The sequence below is a fragment of the Piliocolobus tephrosceles genome, chromosome X, assembly GCF_002776525.5.
Source record: "Piliocolobus tephrosceles isolate RC106 chromosome X, ASM277652v3, whole genome shotgun sequence".
Taxonomy (NCBI): domain Eukaryota; kingdom Metazoa; phylum Chordata; class Mammalia; order Primates; family Cercopithecidae; genus Piliocolobus; species Piliocolobus tephrosceles.
Window position 1 is genome coordinate 58495971 of NC_045455.1, and position 17258 is coordinate 58513228.

Genomic DNA, 17258 nt, shown 5'->3' on the forward strand with positions numbered 1-17258 from the left:
CTATATGTATGTAACATGTGTAATATAGACATATAATATGTATGCAATATATACATATATTATATACTATGTATAATTGTATACATATATAAATTATATATAAACATGTATACATAAACATTAAATGTATATACAAACATGTGCATTATAAATACAATTTTATCTGTCAATTTAAAAGTTAATTAATTTTTTTAAAAATTAGTAGCTGAAAACAAAGTTCTACTCAGTAGAATGTGGTAGCTGGAAACCTAGACAGATGTAGCTATGCTCTTGAATTCTGCCCTAATCTTTTAAAAACTGTGTGAACTGGGACAAATAATTGGACTCCTCCAAAGTCTTAGTTTTTTCACCTGTATACTGGAGAAAACACCACCTTTTGACTCTGTTATGAAGAATAAACTAAATGTCATACACAAAGAATGATATTTAACACTTTTGGAAGTGCTCAATATGTTGTTATCAACATCATTAGCTTGGAAAAGAAAAGGAGGAGTATATGTGACATGGCATTATTTTTCTAACGGCCCCGTAGCTCATAATACTTAAGAGTGATGGCTTACGAGTTGATGGCTGAAGAAGTCTAGTAGAATATAAGCAAGCTAATTCTGCAGGTCTCATAAGAAAGAGAATTGTTAATAATAAAAACCTAAGAATGCATAATTTGTTTAGTGCCATATCATAATTTTAAATTTTAAAATTATATTAATTATAAATCTCAATCTGATAAGGTACTATTAGATTCACATAGTCACTGTCATTTTTATCAAATGCTGTGTGTCAAATAGCATCTCCTCTCAAGTATAATGTAAAACTCAAGGACCTTTAAAAGTTGAGATTTTTCTTGGTGCCTGTCTGATAAATGTTACAAACAGTAACTGATTCTCTGTGTCTCTCTTTCTCCATAAATATGTATACATAGCTTAAAATATGAAACTGTTGTATTTTTTCTGATGTAAGAGCTCATGATTCTTCAAATATGATATTAGATTTAAATCAGGAAAATTTAATTAAAGGAATAAAAATATACAGCCTAATTATTTTGCTTCATGGCATTTAAGCTTCTTTATATGTAAGGCAAGCATTTCAACAAATACTATATTCTTCATTCCATCTATGAATCAAACCTACCTGACAAAAACTGTATTACCTGGATAAACAGTTAAAAGAGAGTGTTATAAAAAGAATTAGCAGACAATGAGGCAGGTTTTATATGGAACCTTTCCGATAATATTTTACAATACATGTAGATAAAAAGTGTTAACAGGACTGATTTGTTTCAATGCCAGAAAACTATGTCCTTTACCCATGTATCTACACAATTTTTAATTATTCGTATATTTCATTAAAAAGTACTTTCCCAAAGCATTTTTATACTATATCAACATTTTATGCATGTTAAAATCGTAAAAGATAGTAATTAAAAATGTATGCAAAATCAAATAAAAATCAAAATCCTAATAATTTTCTCAAATACCCTAGCATCTCTCTGGCATGCGTACATTCCAACTTGGGCACCAATCACTTGGTAATAAAGTTTTATATTATTTGTTTGCTCTCTATATATTTTGCCCTAAATTCCAAAAATTCTAAATGTAATTAAAATGTTTTTAAAATTTAGATTTTTATGCCTTTGGATGTGTGTTTGTGTGTGTGTGTACACATTTATATATCTGTGATTATTCAAGGAATATACACAGAAGGGATAATAAAATAATCATTAGACAAGTTGTATTAAATACAAGTTTCTATAAGCAGACTTGGATGGATGTAAATGTGCTCTAAAATAATGTTTAAAAATCAATCTCAAAACAGTCTTTATGCATATATCTTCATTAAGTAACAAATATATTTATCTATGTAATTTGATGATGGTTGCAAGTTATGAATTGAGATAATACTCTACAATTGTTGATGGATTTCAACAGCATTTTTACATTAATTATACATTTATTGGTGGCTTCTGGTAAAAAAAATTAGACAAGTACTGACTAGTTGAAAAGTACTACATCAGTGAAGTACAGTGGCATGAAGATGAAATGGATAAAATTAGATGAGTTTTTAATGCCAGTAGATAATCTGTGATTTAATGCTAATAGACCTAACACATTTTCAAAATAGCTTGGCCTTTAACTCATGATTCCTATATATTTCAGATGTCAGCAATCAGGAAGTGATGAAGATTAGGGCAGCCACCTCAAGGAATTTGATTGACAAAGATGTGCTTCCAAAAAGAATGATATTGATTTAATTATAAATAGCTGACAAATTGTTGAATATCATTCAAGTCTTGGTAGCTTAACTTCTACCAAGGCTGCTGCTGCAGTGTATTTAGAGCATACCAAAAATTACCTCAAGTTTATTAGAAAATCTTTTGAGTTTCAGGAGTGAGAGTCTTTCTTGGCCAAATACAAGATAAAACCCTTGAATATGTTCCTTGTATGATTTTATTTGTAAACATATTCTATTAGGGTGAAGAATGATCCCCCAAAACTACAAAATCATTGTTGCCTTTTCTAATCTGAGTTTGTGGCATTGCTTATTTTGCACGCTATTTGTCTTTACACTTTTCCATTTATTTCCAGATTAAATACTATCATATGATAAAAGAATCAGAAGGAAAAATAGTTATTTCAGTGTGTTGGACTTTTTAATTGATGGGAAAAACAGTAGGGCACAAGATTGTTTTGAGGTGGGAACTGAACTATAAACTTTGTCATACTGATCATCCTTAAGTGAAATAACAAGTTCAATTACTTTCTTCCATGAATTACCCTCCAATAATATCAGTTGGAAATACCAGTTTAACAATAGGTCTGTAACCCATAATCTCTCTTTTCAGTGACAGAGATGGCCTTGTCAAATATCTCTCTATGCAAAGTCTCTTGGTAAATGCACTTATAATATTTACGAGCAGAAAGATAATGGCAAACTCACAACTTGGAAATGTTTTTGTCAGGATACATGTGGTCTCTCTGTGATGTTAAGGAGCTCAGAGTTTATGCATTTAGGAGGCCTGGCTCACTGACAGATATCTCATATGTTATATAGTAATAGAATATTAAAAAGAGATGCTTCAAAACTGAATGCATTCCTCTCTTCACACAATGATCTGTACGCGTCACTTGTATATCACTTAAAAAATCTGTATCAGAACATTTCCTAATCTGGGAGAGAAATAATATTTGGAAAATTACATTGACAATGGCAAATTATGCCAGGAGAAGAATGCTTGACCTCTCTGTACTACTGCCTTTGTCTTTGAGTCAGTAAACTTGGTTCCACCTAAAATCTATCATTTGTGTTAAAGGACAATTTGATCCTTTTTATTATTTACAAGGCAACATTCTCTTTCCTCTTCCTAAAAAAGAAATTGCAAAACTTATTTTGTGTGCACATAGCCTACTCTTTATTTCATTGATTTTGTTCTAATTTATTGGCTATTTTATTTTGCTTTTCTGTTGGGAAATATGTAAGTTTTGCTTCCCCACCTACACTGGTACCTCTTTAGCCTAAAGGTAAGTGTATAGCTGGTGATCAAGTATCACTTAAGGAGCTAATGAAATTTTCAGATGGTGGATTAGGTCTTCTTTGAAAATCTCTTTCAGAAGGGAATTAAATGACACACGTTTGCCTGGGCACATGGTAGTAAGAAAACTGAAGATTTAGCTGACGAGAAGGCTGTTAATGCTCATCAACCCAGACTCTTTTTTATAACAGGGATAAAAATCAGTTCAGTGATAAAACTGGGTTGTTTGATTTCCTCTTCCAATCATTAGCTTTGTTGTGGGCAACAAAATGGAAGAAGCATTGGTCAGAGTTTGCACAAAGATAATCCAGTTCAGCCAAAAAGCAGAATGAGTTGACAGAAGGAAGCAAATGAACAAACAAGAACTAAGAGAACCCACATGGTGCTATTAAATGTAGGTGTAAATAGTTCGAAATCTGTTTACATTCTTTCAGGATATAATGTCATTATACAAAGTTTAAATTTGAAATTGTAATTCTATGCAATCAATGTTAAAGTTTTCCTAACAAATATGAAAAGGAGGCTTTTATAAAACAAATCTAAAAATGACAGTATTTTAGAAAAAAATCCATTAAAAGAGTTACTCAATTATTATACTGCATGGTAAATATTAGCATAATTTTCTGTTCTATATTGACAGCTTTTTGAGCAACATCTTTTCAGTTATTCATTGGGTAAGAACTCCTTTTTCCTTGTTCACAGTGATTATTCACAGTGATCATTCAATAAATTATTTTAAAAATAAGTAGATGAATGCAGGACATTTAATTTTTTTTTTATAAAATGGTCCAGCCCATTTTATAATAATGCCCAATAAATAATTATTTTAAAACTATGTAGCATACTTCAGTTAGAAACTAGGAAATGTAAATTGATTGATAGGTTTAGATAACTGTTTCCAAATGCTTAGTCTATGGGTTATTTGGTGTTAATTGTGAAAAGAGTTTCGTGCACAAGTGAGTTTGGGAAACTTAAATATATATTATTACAGCAACATTTTCAAACCTCTAACATGCTAATATATATTGAGAATAATGAAAAAATATAATATTAATTAATTCACAGCCTTATTTGTTTTAGGAAATCCTTAGACCTCAAGACACAATTTAGGAAACTGTGTTTTTAAAAAATTTGGTTTATGTAAAAAATTTAATACTTTCTTTTCAAAACTCCATGCAGAATCAGTAACCAGTCTTTCTTGCAGTTTGGAATAGTGTTTTTAAAGGGTAATGTTTCCCAGGGTAAGTGAGAGGCAGGGCTGGAATCCAAAATTTTACTGTGGCAATGGCAAAGCATTTACAAAAGACACCAAGTTAAACTGATGGCCGTAAGCACAATTTATTTTATAAAATAAAATTTTCTTTGGATCCCTGGGATTCTATTGACTATAATGCAATTATGACGAATCCAAAAATTTATGAAATTTTACAATTTGAGAGACAAAGTTTGTTGTTAATCCAGTCTGGGAAGTTACTATCAAATTACCACTGATCATTTTACATATTTTTTTATTCTCTTCATAAAGCTGGGGCTTTTGATTTTAGTTCAATTCCTGCTATTTATTTGAATCTCCTATAATATGTAGTTCTTGAAATTTAGTTTCAATGTTTTCACATTTTTTTGAAAGTCAGAAAATGGAGACTCATATCTAAGTATTCTTTCATGAGATTCAAATTAATAGGTGAGTTGAGAGAATAACAAATTTGTAGAGGAGAACTAGAGGCAAGATATAATTTTTTTTTATTTCTTATGTTTTCTTGTGCTACTTTCCTTCCAGCTCCAGCCAAGTCTAAATGGACACTAGATTTTTAATGTGACCTATCATAATATGTTCTAGTTTCTTGGAATGTAATGAAAATAGTGAAATTTTTACAATGAAAAATTGCACTTTATAGGAGATGCTGCTAAGCTTTAGAAATGAAGAAAAGTCTTAAACATTGCCAACTTTTATAATCGCTTCATACTTGAGTACTACAATAATATTTATTGAGAACTAAAATTGCAGGCACTATCTAAAAGATAGATGAAACAAGATCGTCACAATGTGAGTATGCAGTTTAAATTATACAGCAAATTGTTGGACCTAAAAATGTTTAAAAATAGATTCTAGAGAAAAGGTGGTTATTAATTGAAAAAAAATTAGCATAGAACAATCTCTGAAATCTTTACTTTCCTCTCCAATTATCTTTCATTTTAAATGCATTCTAGAAGTAATAGAATATGTGTATCTCTGTGTATAAATGTTTATATCAATTATACATAATTAATATATCATACACAAAACCCTGTATCAGCACCTAGTACTGAGTCTAGCACATAACAGATGTTTAATAAATAAATGAAAAACCTTTGCTGCATGTTGGCTTTGTGCCGGGAGCTATGTTCACAGAAACCAGAAACATAAAATCAGGTTAACAAATGTAGACACTTAGGAAAAAATACCAGTAGAAATAGTACATAATTCAGCATGTTCGAAATATTATATCACTTTTTTAAAAACAATGGGTCATCATTTGAAAATAGTCATGGAGAAGTCTATTAAGAAGGTAATACTGGGACAACATCAGCAAAAGCATTGTGTCAAGAAAGACAAAGTTGAGAATGTTATTAGCCTTTCTGTATATCAAACTTGTTAATAGCTGTATGGGTTTATCACAAAAATTTTAGCCTACAAGCTCTGAAAAAACTGGTCCATGACACCAAATTTATAATGATTAACTGGTTAATCCAGCTTCTGCTATTCGTCATATAGTCAATTAAATATTTTATAATAACAATTCTATCTAACAAATGGATCAAAGTTTGTATTGGCCAAGATGTTCTTCATCCAAAAGAATGGTTATTCTAGGAAACTTCACACAATTAGAAACCAACTTGGAATGCCATGCAAAGGACAGATTTTCAGAAATAAGCTTGTGTTTGCTAAATGAAAAATTCTTATGAGGTGATTTGAGTTTTCTGAGTCCTCTCTTCCTGAGCATACTGTCTGAAACTTGCTTTGTTTCAAATCTCCAAGTTATTCTTTCTTTCTTTTGATTGTTCCATTGGGTCCACTTTTTGTTTCAGGAGGAGATCCTCTACTAGGCACTAATCTTTCTTTTAACATCCTTTCAGTTCCAGAAACTATCTCTGTGGGTAAAAATATACTCAAGGGAGACAGTTCTTGGATTAGTAACTTGCAGATGGAGCATGAGAAAGGAAGTAGGAAAAAGTAATAAAGTTAAGAGAACAGTTTTTTAAGTGCTTGATTGGAATCAGCACCACTTTCACTGGCTGCTTCTTTTTTTTTATTGACATATTTGTAAGATCCGTTCAGAAACAGGGCCTAAAGTTTTGCAAACACACCTTAAAATCCCAAACTAATGTTTAAACAACTTTATGCAATTTTCATCTTATAAAATGATTTTGCTAGCTGATAGGATATAATAATGCCAATAATTCTTAACCTTTGTACATAGCAATGTCATTATTTTTATATGTAGACGACTTTACAGTTTTTTTGTTTTTTTTTTTTTAAGATGGAGTCTCGCTCTGCCACTCAGGCTGGAGTGCAGTGGCGTGATCTTAGGTCACTATAACTTCCGCCTCCTGGGTTCAAGCCATTCTCCTGCCTCAACCTCCCAAGTAGATGGGATTATAGGTGCCATTACACCCAGCTAATTTTTTGTATTTTTATTAGAGCCAGGGTTTCACTATGTTGGCCAGGCTGGTCTCGAACCTTGTGATTCCCCCGCCTCAGCCTCCCAAAGTGCTGGAATTACAGAGATGAGCCACCACGCCCGGCCAAACCTTATAGTTTATAAAGCACATTATAAAATAGTTGCCCTTGATGTCGACAGAAATATCTTACAACTACTTACTTGATAAAGTTTCTGCATCACAGAGAGATTGTCACATAACCTATAGGATTTTATAACTTTGACTAGAAATCAGGTGTTTTGACTATGAGTAGTGTAATTTTTCAAATACCTTATCCTGTAGAACTTAAGTCAGATGTTCTATAGAGCTAACGTTGACCTTAAGACATCACTTCAGCTTCTGTCATAACTTTACCTGATACCCCATAGGGTCTAAGGCTTAGATTATGTCACTCTCTGACTTTCAGGGTTCTCTTTAAAACACACATGATCCTCCAAAAAGTATGGGAAAAATTTTCACGGTGAAGCTTAGTCTAGATTTAAAATTTGACCTTTTGGTATAGAGACAGTTTTAAGACATAGGCAATCAGAAATCCTGGTCAGTTTTGAAAATCCAAATTGACTTCGAGTGGCAAATGGAGTAACCACTAGATTTGTCAACTCTTCTTGAATTGGATCCTTAATTTCTTGGACTCAGTGGGAGAGTCCCCACTCCTCCTCCTAGAGTAAGCTCAGGATAACATGAACCAATCAATGTGTCCCAAGTCTACTACTGGGGAGCATAAGTCAGACATATCAGGGCTAATGCACTTCAATTTCTAACTCGAGCTATTGTTGAAATAGATGCTTTTATCTTTTGCATAGAATTTTAATTTAGAAGCATGTTGTGTAGAAGAACTTTTTAGTTAAACATGATACAACAATTTTCTTTATTGTTTAAAGTATATTATGTATTTTTTTTATCATTTTAACTAAAAGTACGCTAACTGATACAGCAACAACATTTAATTGACTTCTCTTAAAGACAAAACAATGCCCTGAATCTTGGCAAAGCAGCAGCTTCTACCATCTCTTAATAAGCCCTTAATTACATCATAATGAATCAACCAGCTGCCATTATTATTTACATCTGTTTGTTTTTACCTTGCTTACTATAAAAATAAGAGGCAAGCTGGTGCATTTAAGTTTTCATCTTTTCAGAAAGTTATCACTAAAGAAGTGGTACTTCTCAAAAAAGAAATTTTCACAGACATTTTGGTTTCATGATATCTTTCTTAAATGAATATTTTATCAATAAGGTCTAATCATTATGCAATGCATTTTCACTAAATTGCTTTTTTTTCCCTTTAGTTGGTGTCGTCTACTAGTCAAAAAAATTGGCATTTTTGTTTGAAGAGGAAGTGAAATCATTTTATTTGCCTGACATGTAAGTTCTAAACTCTATGCTCTAACAATTAGTTCTGAAAAATTTCTAGTGAGTCTATCATTTCTAGATTAGATCTTCTTTCATCTGATAGTGTCACAGTAATCATTTTCTAATGCTTTATATACTTTTCTCAGTAAAGTAAACATTAGGATAAAAGAGGTTATTTGAGGATATAACTGAATATTTAGATATAGGCAGCATAACACAGGTAGAAGTGTATTGTTTTTAGTGTCTGAAAACCTATATATGAAAAAAAAAAAAAAAAACAGATGTCAACTCCACTGGAGTAGTCATCTCGTTCTTTTCTTTTAACTCTATTCTTAGATGTTATGAAATTTCCCCAAAGGGAGATTCTGTTGCACTTGACATTACCTTAACTCAATGTGTATTCTAAAAGACAACCAGTCTATTATAATTTAGGCAATAAAGACATCAAATTAAAATATCATAGGAGATGATTATTGAATATTTGGATCAAACACTGGGAAACCAGGAATATGTGCTGGAATTGGAGAAATGCTATGGAGTTATTATAGGAACGTTCTAAGCAGGCTATGTGAAGACACATCACAGTTGACCTGTGTAATGCTGCAGAATTCTCTGAAACCTCAGCCAGCAATCAGCTGATCTACAGAAGTATAATTATGCTCATGGTAGCCTAAAGCATACTCCCCCTTAAAGAAGACACAATTCTAGTCCATTATGCAGCATAGAACAAAATTTACTAAAAATATGAATACATACGAAATATATATTTCAAATATGTATGAATACATACGAAATATATATTTCAAATATGTATGAATACATATGAAATATATATTTCAACATATATGAATATATATGAAATACGAATATATATTCTTATGAAAATAATACAATTTACTTGCAAGTTTTTCTGTTCTATGGATATGACACTATTTTAAAATATCGTATTGTTTACATTTAGGCAGATTTAAATTCTATAATATTATAAATAATGCCTTAATTGTAGGTTGGTAATAAAAAGGGTCTTCAAAACTTTATGAAAAATGAATATTATGAAAAAACTATGCATAAATTAAAAAAAATTTTACACCAAAATAAACTTATAGTAGCTTTTTGTAACATCTGAATAGAATCTAGGCTGAGGCACTAAGAAGGATAAGATATCAGTTTGAAAAAGCCCCTATCAGAGCAACATTATTTTTCTGCTAAAATTGAAGCAAGAACAAACATCAAATTTATGAAGAATCTAGGGTGGAAGAATGGTAAAATCATTAATGGTTTACCAAAAGTTTATAAGGACAATGCCCCAAAGAAATCAGCAGTTTGCAAATGAAAAACTCATTTTAAGAAGGGACAAGACATTGAAGATAAAGCTGGAAGCCACAGACCATCCACATTAATTTGTGAGGAAGAAGCTAATCTTATCTGTGCGCTAATTGGAAAGAACCAGCAATTAACAGCAGAAACAATGTTCCAACACCATAGATACCTCAATTGGTTCAGCTTGGACAAGTCTGGCTGAAAAACTAAAGTTGAGCAATATTTCCACTGAACGAGTGCCAAAGCCATTGTGCCCAGATTAACTGAAAACAAAAGCAGAGCTTTCCTTATTTCTTTTTCGCTTTTTTTTTTTTTTTTTTTTTTTGAGACGTAGTCTCACTCTGTTGTCCAAGCTGGAGTGCAGTGGTGCGATCTCGGCTGACTGCAACCTCCACCTCCTGGGTTCAAGCAATTCTCTGCTTCCGCCTCCCAAGTAGCTGGGATTACAGGCACCTGCCACCACGCCCAGCTAATTTTTGTATTTTTAGTAGAGACGGGGTTTCACCATCTTTGCCAGGCTTGTCTTGAACTCCTGACCTCAGATGATGCAGATCCACCTGCCTTGGTCTCCCAAAGTGCTGGGATTACAGGCGTGAGCCACCGCACCCAGCCAAGAGCAGAGCTTTCCATGGAGATTTTAAACAAGTGGGATCAAAATCCTAAAGCATTTCCTTGAAGAAAACATGAGATGAAATACAGCTTTACTAGTGAAGTACTGAAGACAAAGACAAATGCAATGGCTACCATGAGGTGAAAGCGGTCCAGTCAAAGCAAAAAGGAATCAGTCAAGAGCAAACTTCATGGTAACAGGTTTTTGGGTATGTTCGAGACATTTTGCTTGTTGACTTTCTGGAAGGCCAAAGAATGATAACATCTACTTATTATGAGAATATTTTGAGCAAGTTAACCAAAGCCTTGGCAGAAAAATGCCCAGGAAAGCTTCACCAGAGAGTCCTTCCCCACCACAGCAATGTTCACTCATCTCATCAAACAGTCATAATTTTTCAAGAGTTTCAGTACGAAATCATTAGGCATCCATTTTACAGCCCCGATTTGACTCTTTTTGACTTCTTTTTATTTCCTAATCTTAAAAAATCTTTAAAGAGCACCTATTTTTCTTCAGTTAGTAATGTCAAAAAGACAACATTAAGATGGTTGAATTCCCAGGACTCTCGGTTTTTTAAGGATGGACAAAATGGCTGGTATTCTCACTATATTAAAGTGCCTTGAACTTCCCAGAGTTTATGTTGAAAAATAAAGTGTATGTTTTTCTTTATCTTTTAATTCCATTTTTCTTTGAAATTTGAGTCCTCTCATGCTTTAATGCACATCCCCTACTAAATTCCTCAGAAAAAATTCTTAACCTTTGTTAAAGGTGTAGCCATTTGCATAGTCCTTGAAACAAATTGTCAGATGACCTCCGAAGAATTTGACATAATATATGCTCCTAGCCGCTGCTTAATAAAATGTCTGTTTATTGTGCCTTTGGAGACAATGAGTTTTACCTAACAAACATTTGCCTTCTTGATGGATAAAAGCATACCTTTTTAAAATCTGCCTTTACTTGGTTAAGTCACCTTCTCCTGTTTTCTTCTCACTATCAGACCCTCTCTATAAACTATGCTCACATTCCTCTGACCCCCAGCACAGGTGACTCTTATTTTTTGGAGTTGGATACCTTGTCTTTCATTATTCTCTTTCCAGTTTAATAGATAGCAGTAACTTTGTACCCTGCTAGCCTCAAATCCATTTCGGATGTACAAAAAAAAAAAAGACTAATGAACAACATTGACTTTTTTGCTCTTTCCATTTCCAATGTAATAATGTTGGAAATAATCTGTCTCTGACTCACTAGGAAAAGGGAAGTCTCAAAGGAAGAAATGAATAAAAGAGAATCACAATAAGTTATATTTCTGGTTCCCTCATTACAACTTTATTTATTATTTATGCATCTTCTTTTGTGAAGTGTCTCTTTATCTCTCTTATCCTTTTCATTATTATTATTGTAAGGAACTAACCCAGTTTTTAAAAGCTGTCCTTAGATTCTGACTTGGATCCCTCTTTTGTTTTTCTTGGCCAGATTTTCTACTCTGCAAAGAAGAAAAATTTTTGTAATAAGTTTAAAAGCTCCTGTTGATTAGAATTTTCCCACAGACTCTTATTCATTATTACTGTTATCAGTCCAAACCAGATCTTTAACATAATCCCTCTATGGATTTTGAAAGTATCATTCCATCATTTACAGGAGTTTCAAATACAAGTATTTTTTAAAAAATCATAATATATACAACAACTTCTGATGAGCACAGTGTAACTTGACATCTGAAATAATCTCGTTTTAAATTACATTTTACTGTGTAAACTGAACCTGAAATCGTATAGAAATATTAAACTCATTACATAGTATTTGGCACTTCAAAAATGTAAATATTTCAAAGACCCCTTAGAAGCATTTAGAAAGTATCTCAGACCCAATATTTATTTTCACTTAAGAGGACTTAGGGTTTCTCATGTGAAACACAGATAGGGACTAGCTGACGTAGAAATCATTTCTTTGTCGTTTAGATTATAATTTATAAATGGATTAGTGCTATGGGGTGGTAATTTTCTCCCTAATGAGAATCAGAGATACAAAACCTTGTAAATAATATTAAGATAAAAATATAGCTCTAGCGCACCAGAAAAAAAAAAAATCATGAGAAAAGAAACAAAAATAGGTTTACATCAACCTTTTGAATTTGTGACTTTAGACCTTCTTCCAACCAATAAAAATCTTAATAAACTAGCACAAAAATAGTCTCTCTATATAACATTAGTTGAATTAGATCTAATGTTTTAAAGATTCAGGAATTTTCTGGGCAAAGTTGGTACAGTTCCAGATCAAGTGATAGCTTAATATGGTTATGAGAATAACTCATCCAAGTTGATTATAATTGTTTGCTTTGCATCCACAAGTTTACAGTAGTACTGACAAAACTTCTTATTTTCCTAGGAATTACAAGGGTCCCCACAGAGCAGTCTAGGATAATTACAAGAAGACAAAGGAATGTGTAGTATGGTTTTTATTTTAACCAATGTTTTCACTCTGGTCCTGTTGTGCATTATTTACTAATTTTATAGGAAAAGAAGTCTGAGAAGTTCATCTCGTTTTTACTCCTGCCCTTCAATGGAATATAATCCAATGAAGGACAGGGGCAGCATCTCATTCCAAACTGTATCATTTGTTAACAGCTTAGTTTTAAATATATACCAGATGCTAAATAAATGCGTGTTGTTGAATAAATCACCAATGCATTATTTTTGTCAATCAATTTAGGGAAAAGAGTCAGTTGAGTTTGACTAAATTAGTATTTTAATTTGATCAAATATTTGTCCTACTAACTCATGCATACACAAATATCCAAAACATTTTACAGGCATCTGTTTGTCATTTCAAGTAAAAAAACATACGCATTTAATAAAGTACTTTACTATTTGTATTATAACTGATATTTTAATTAATTTCAGCAGAATATATATTTCCTCTCTCTACAAAAATATTCATTTCAGATTTGGTAGCCCTTATATCAGGCATTTCGAACATCCATGAAGAATTACTTTGATTCATTTTTTTCCACCAAAATTTGCTATCCGACTTGATTTTAACAAGTTTTCCATCATTCATTCTTTTCTTTTACAGGTTCAAGTCTTGTGTTTTGTTGCTTTGCTGCACTGGACTGATCAGGTGATGAGAATGGATGGGACTAAGATGGCTCAACAGTTACCTTATGGAAATCTGAAGACAGCAAACCATGAACAAGACACACAGAAAGACAAAAATGTTTCCAAGACAGACCAGGAGGGTAACTTCAAAAATGTTAGTACTAATGTCAGTATTGGGGAAATTACTGCAACAAATAGTACTTTCATTTATTTTGAGCAGCTCTATCGTCGTGCTGACTATGGGACCCAATGCATGTGCTATTAATAATTGCATGCTTAGCGGGAAGCAACAACTGTTATAATTAAAAATTAGTTTCTAGGTTAAAAAAAACTTAATACTAGTAATGGTGGACTTTTAAGCCATAACAGTCAAAATTAATGGGATAGATCACAGATGTGGAATGTTGCAAAACATATGAGGTGAGATATTAGCTAATAATTTAGACTTTTCATTGCAATCTTATTATCAACATTTTCCAAACATGTACTGAACATCTAGTGCCATATGATTCAAAACATACTGTATTAGTCCGTTTTCATCCTGCTGATAACGACATATCAGAGACTGGGAAGTAAAAGACGTTTAATTGGACTTAGAGTTCCACATGACTGGGGAGGCCTCAGAATCATAGTGGGAGAGGAAAGGCACTTCTTACGTGGCAGCAGGAAGAGAAAAATGAGGAAGAAGCAAAAGCGGAAACCCCTAATAACCCTATCAGATCTCGGGAGACTTATCCACTATCATGAGAATAGCAAGGGAAAGACCAAACCCCATGATTCAATTACCCCTTGCCCCCGGGTCCCTCCCACAACACATGGGAATTCTGGGAGATACAATTCAGTTGAGATGTTGGTGGAGACACAGTCAAACCATATCACGTGCAAAAATAAATATATAATAGAGATACAGAACTTGTTATAGGACATTTTGTGTAGTAAATTTGGGATTAAGTGAAGAGATTGTCAAGAGAACGAGAAGTCTGAATAATTTAGAAAAATATTCATATTGTTTTACATTTAGATCTGTTTTGATTTGTTTTGATAGTGTGATCAGGTCTTATTTCAATGATGGAAATACTGGAAGCAAAAGAATAGGGAAAAATCCAAGGACAGCCAAGATGTAAGTTCAACAGTGAGTAATAATGGTACAAATAGGACAGGCAAAAGTTTGCAAAAGGAGAAAAGGAAATGGGGAGAGGAACTGAACCACTCCTAGCATGAGGAACAAGACCCTCAGAAATATGTCTCAAGTTATCTTGCCAGTAGAATCAGATAGTGCAGCTCATCATAGTCATTTCTGATAAATCCTTTTCAATTTTTTATTACAAGACATTGTTCATCTGCTGCCCTCAGCCAGCAGTGCCCTATACTGTTTCATTAGCTACCTAAATCCTTCTCAAAAGTGAAGGTAACTTTTTGGATGAACTTTTCAGTGATCTTCTTAGGCAAAATAAGATTGTCTTACTATATCACATTTGCAGTATATTTCTTTTACCTCTATTTAGAGCTTCTGTAATTGTGTATGACATTTTAGTTTGTTAATAATGGTACCCTCCATTAAATGTTAAATTCGTAAGATATAGACATATTTTTAACAAAAATTTTGTTCTCACAGTGCCAAGAATGGTAAATCACATAAAGTAAATGTAAAAAATTTGATTAAAATTGAAGATAATAGATAACTAATACAGGATGATATATTGAAGGAATTTGAAGAGGAGAACAAAGATCTTGATCCATGATATGATGGTAACCCTCTAGAAAATAAAAATCAAAATTAAAAGTTCTGCTACAATGTGAATAAATTCCAAAAGCAGAAAAATCAGCATAATAAACCAGATATGCCAGAGGACATATATGTATGATTTTATTTAAATAAAATATTAAAAATTCAAAAGTAATCTTTGAGGTTAGGATTCATGACATTGGCACCTCGGTTCTGACTAAACAGAAGGAGTATAGGGCATCCACTGGGCTGCATATTGTGCTTCATACACATACTGGTCAAAGGAATCTTTTCTACTTGTGAAATTTGTTGAGCTTTAGATTTTGATTTGTGTGTTGTACTGTATGCATGTTATACTATTGAGAGCAGATGGAGGCAGCTGCTGGGCAGATAGGAGTGGGTACCCAGTGAAACCCCCCTACAAACCAAAGACAGTTTAAAGCCTGAAAGCCAAACTACACATTAAATCCTCTGACCGGATTGGGAACTTGTCTTCCTGTTTGGTGCACTTTCCTCTAATTGATCCCCACCCTTCACCTATTTTACATATGCCTACCTTTTCCTAATTGGTTTTCTACACTGTTATACTCACCTTTGAGTGGTGTCTTTGCTTTAATCTTTTCTTCATACTCACAAACCAATCAGCATGCATGCCCCATTCTGTGCCTATTACCCATCCTGTGCCTATAAAGACCTCAGACTTCAAGGAAGATAACCTGTCCTTCCCATCCCCTCTCCAGCTTCCCTCTCTGCTGAGACCTGTTTTCATCCCTCCACAAAATTCTCCTCTTTCACCACCCTTTAAGCATCCATGTAACCTGATGATCATGAGGTCCTCTTCTTGGACTCCAGACAAGAGCTCGGGACTCACTGAAGGTGGGTACCCAGAAAAGGCTGCCATATTGGCCCTTGACCTTACAGGCAGAGGGCAGTCAGGCCAGGTAACAAGGCAAGGGGCCAACTGAGTGACTAACATGCCACCGTCATCAGACTGTGGACAATATAACTAAAGGAGCACTGTAACACCCTTTCTGGGGCATGGGGTCACAGGCATCCTCACCCAGGTGCCACCGCAAGGGCCCAACCAAGCTGCTAACACACCACCATCTGCAGACGGTGGAACTAAGAGAGCACTGTAGCACCTCCTCCGGGGTTGTCATAGGCAGCTCCACCTGGGTGTCACCACAGGCACCGCACAAAACTTGCTCCTATATTGGTGCCTGGAATGTCCGATCGAATCCTGCACTTGCTCATTTACATTCTCCCTCCTGCAAGGGGTTGAGTCCAGTGGGTTGAGTAAATGGGGTACCCCGTCATAAGTTTGAAGAAGGGAATAAGAAAAATCCTGAATCACTATGATAAAAAATGTGCAACAGAGTGTAGGTTAATCAAAGTTTGTATGGGGAACATGCTTGAAAGCAATAATTAAAGTGCCATGACACAGGTCTCAGTAGACTCTTTCATGAAAATCTCACTTCAGGATACAATAGGCATAGAAACGGCCAAAGATGTAGACTGTGTGTGTGTGTGTGTGTGTGTGTGTGTGTGTGTGTATTCATGTATTCTCTGGTGTAGAAAAAGTTTGAAATGTCATACACTGATAGATATCTCAGACCTTACAGAAATGACCCTCCAGCACATCTGGTGATCAATAAAATGGGCTATCTTTGAACAACACAAAATAAAACAACTCAGGTGATGGCTACATTTTGATCAATACATTCTTATTATGATTTGAAACAACCTGAAAGTTTGTTAGAATATGTAGACAGCAATTAACATTTTTTAAAAAAGAGAAAGAGCAGATGACAAAACATTGGATTTTGTGGCTACAGGTAGACATGAACTGTGAGTCGCTGGTAGCATTTGTCATTCAGCCCTTCAGACCAAATAGTACACCACATGGGAGCTGAACACAGTATTTAAGCTTGT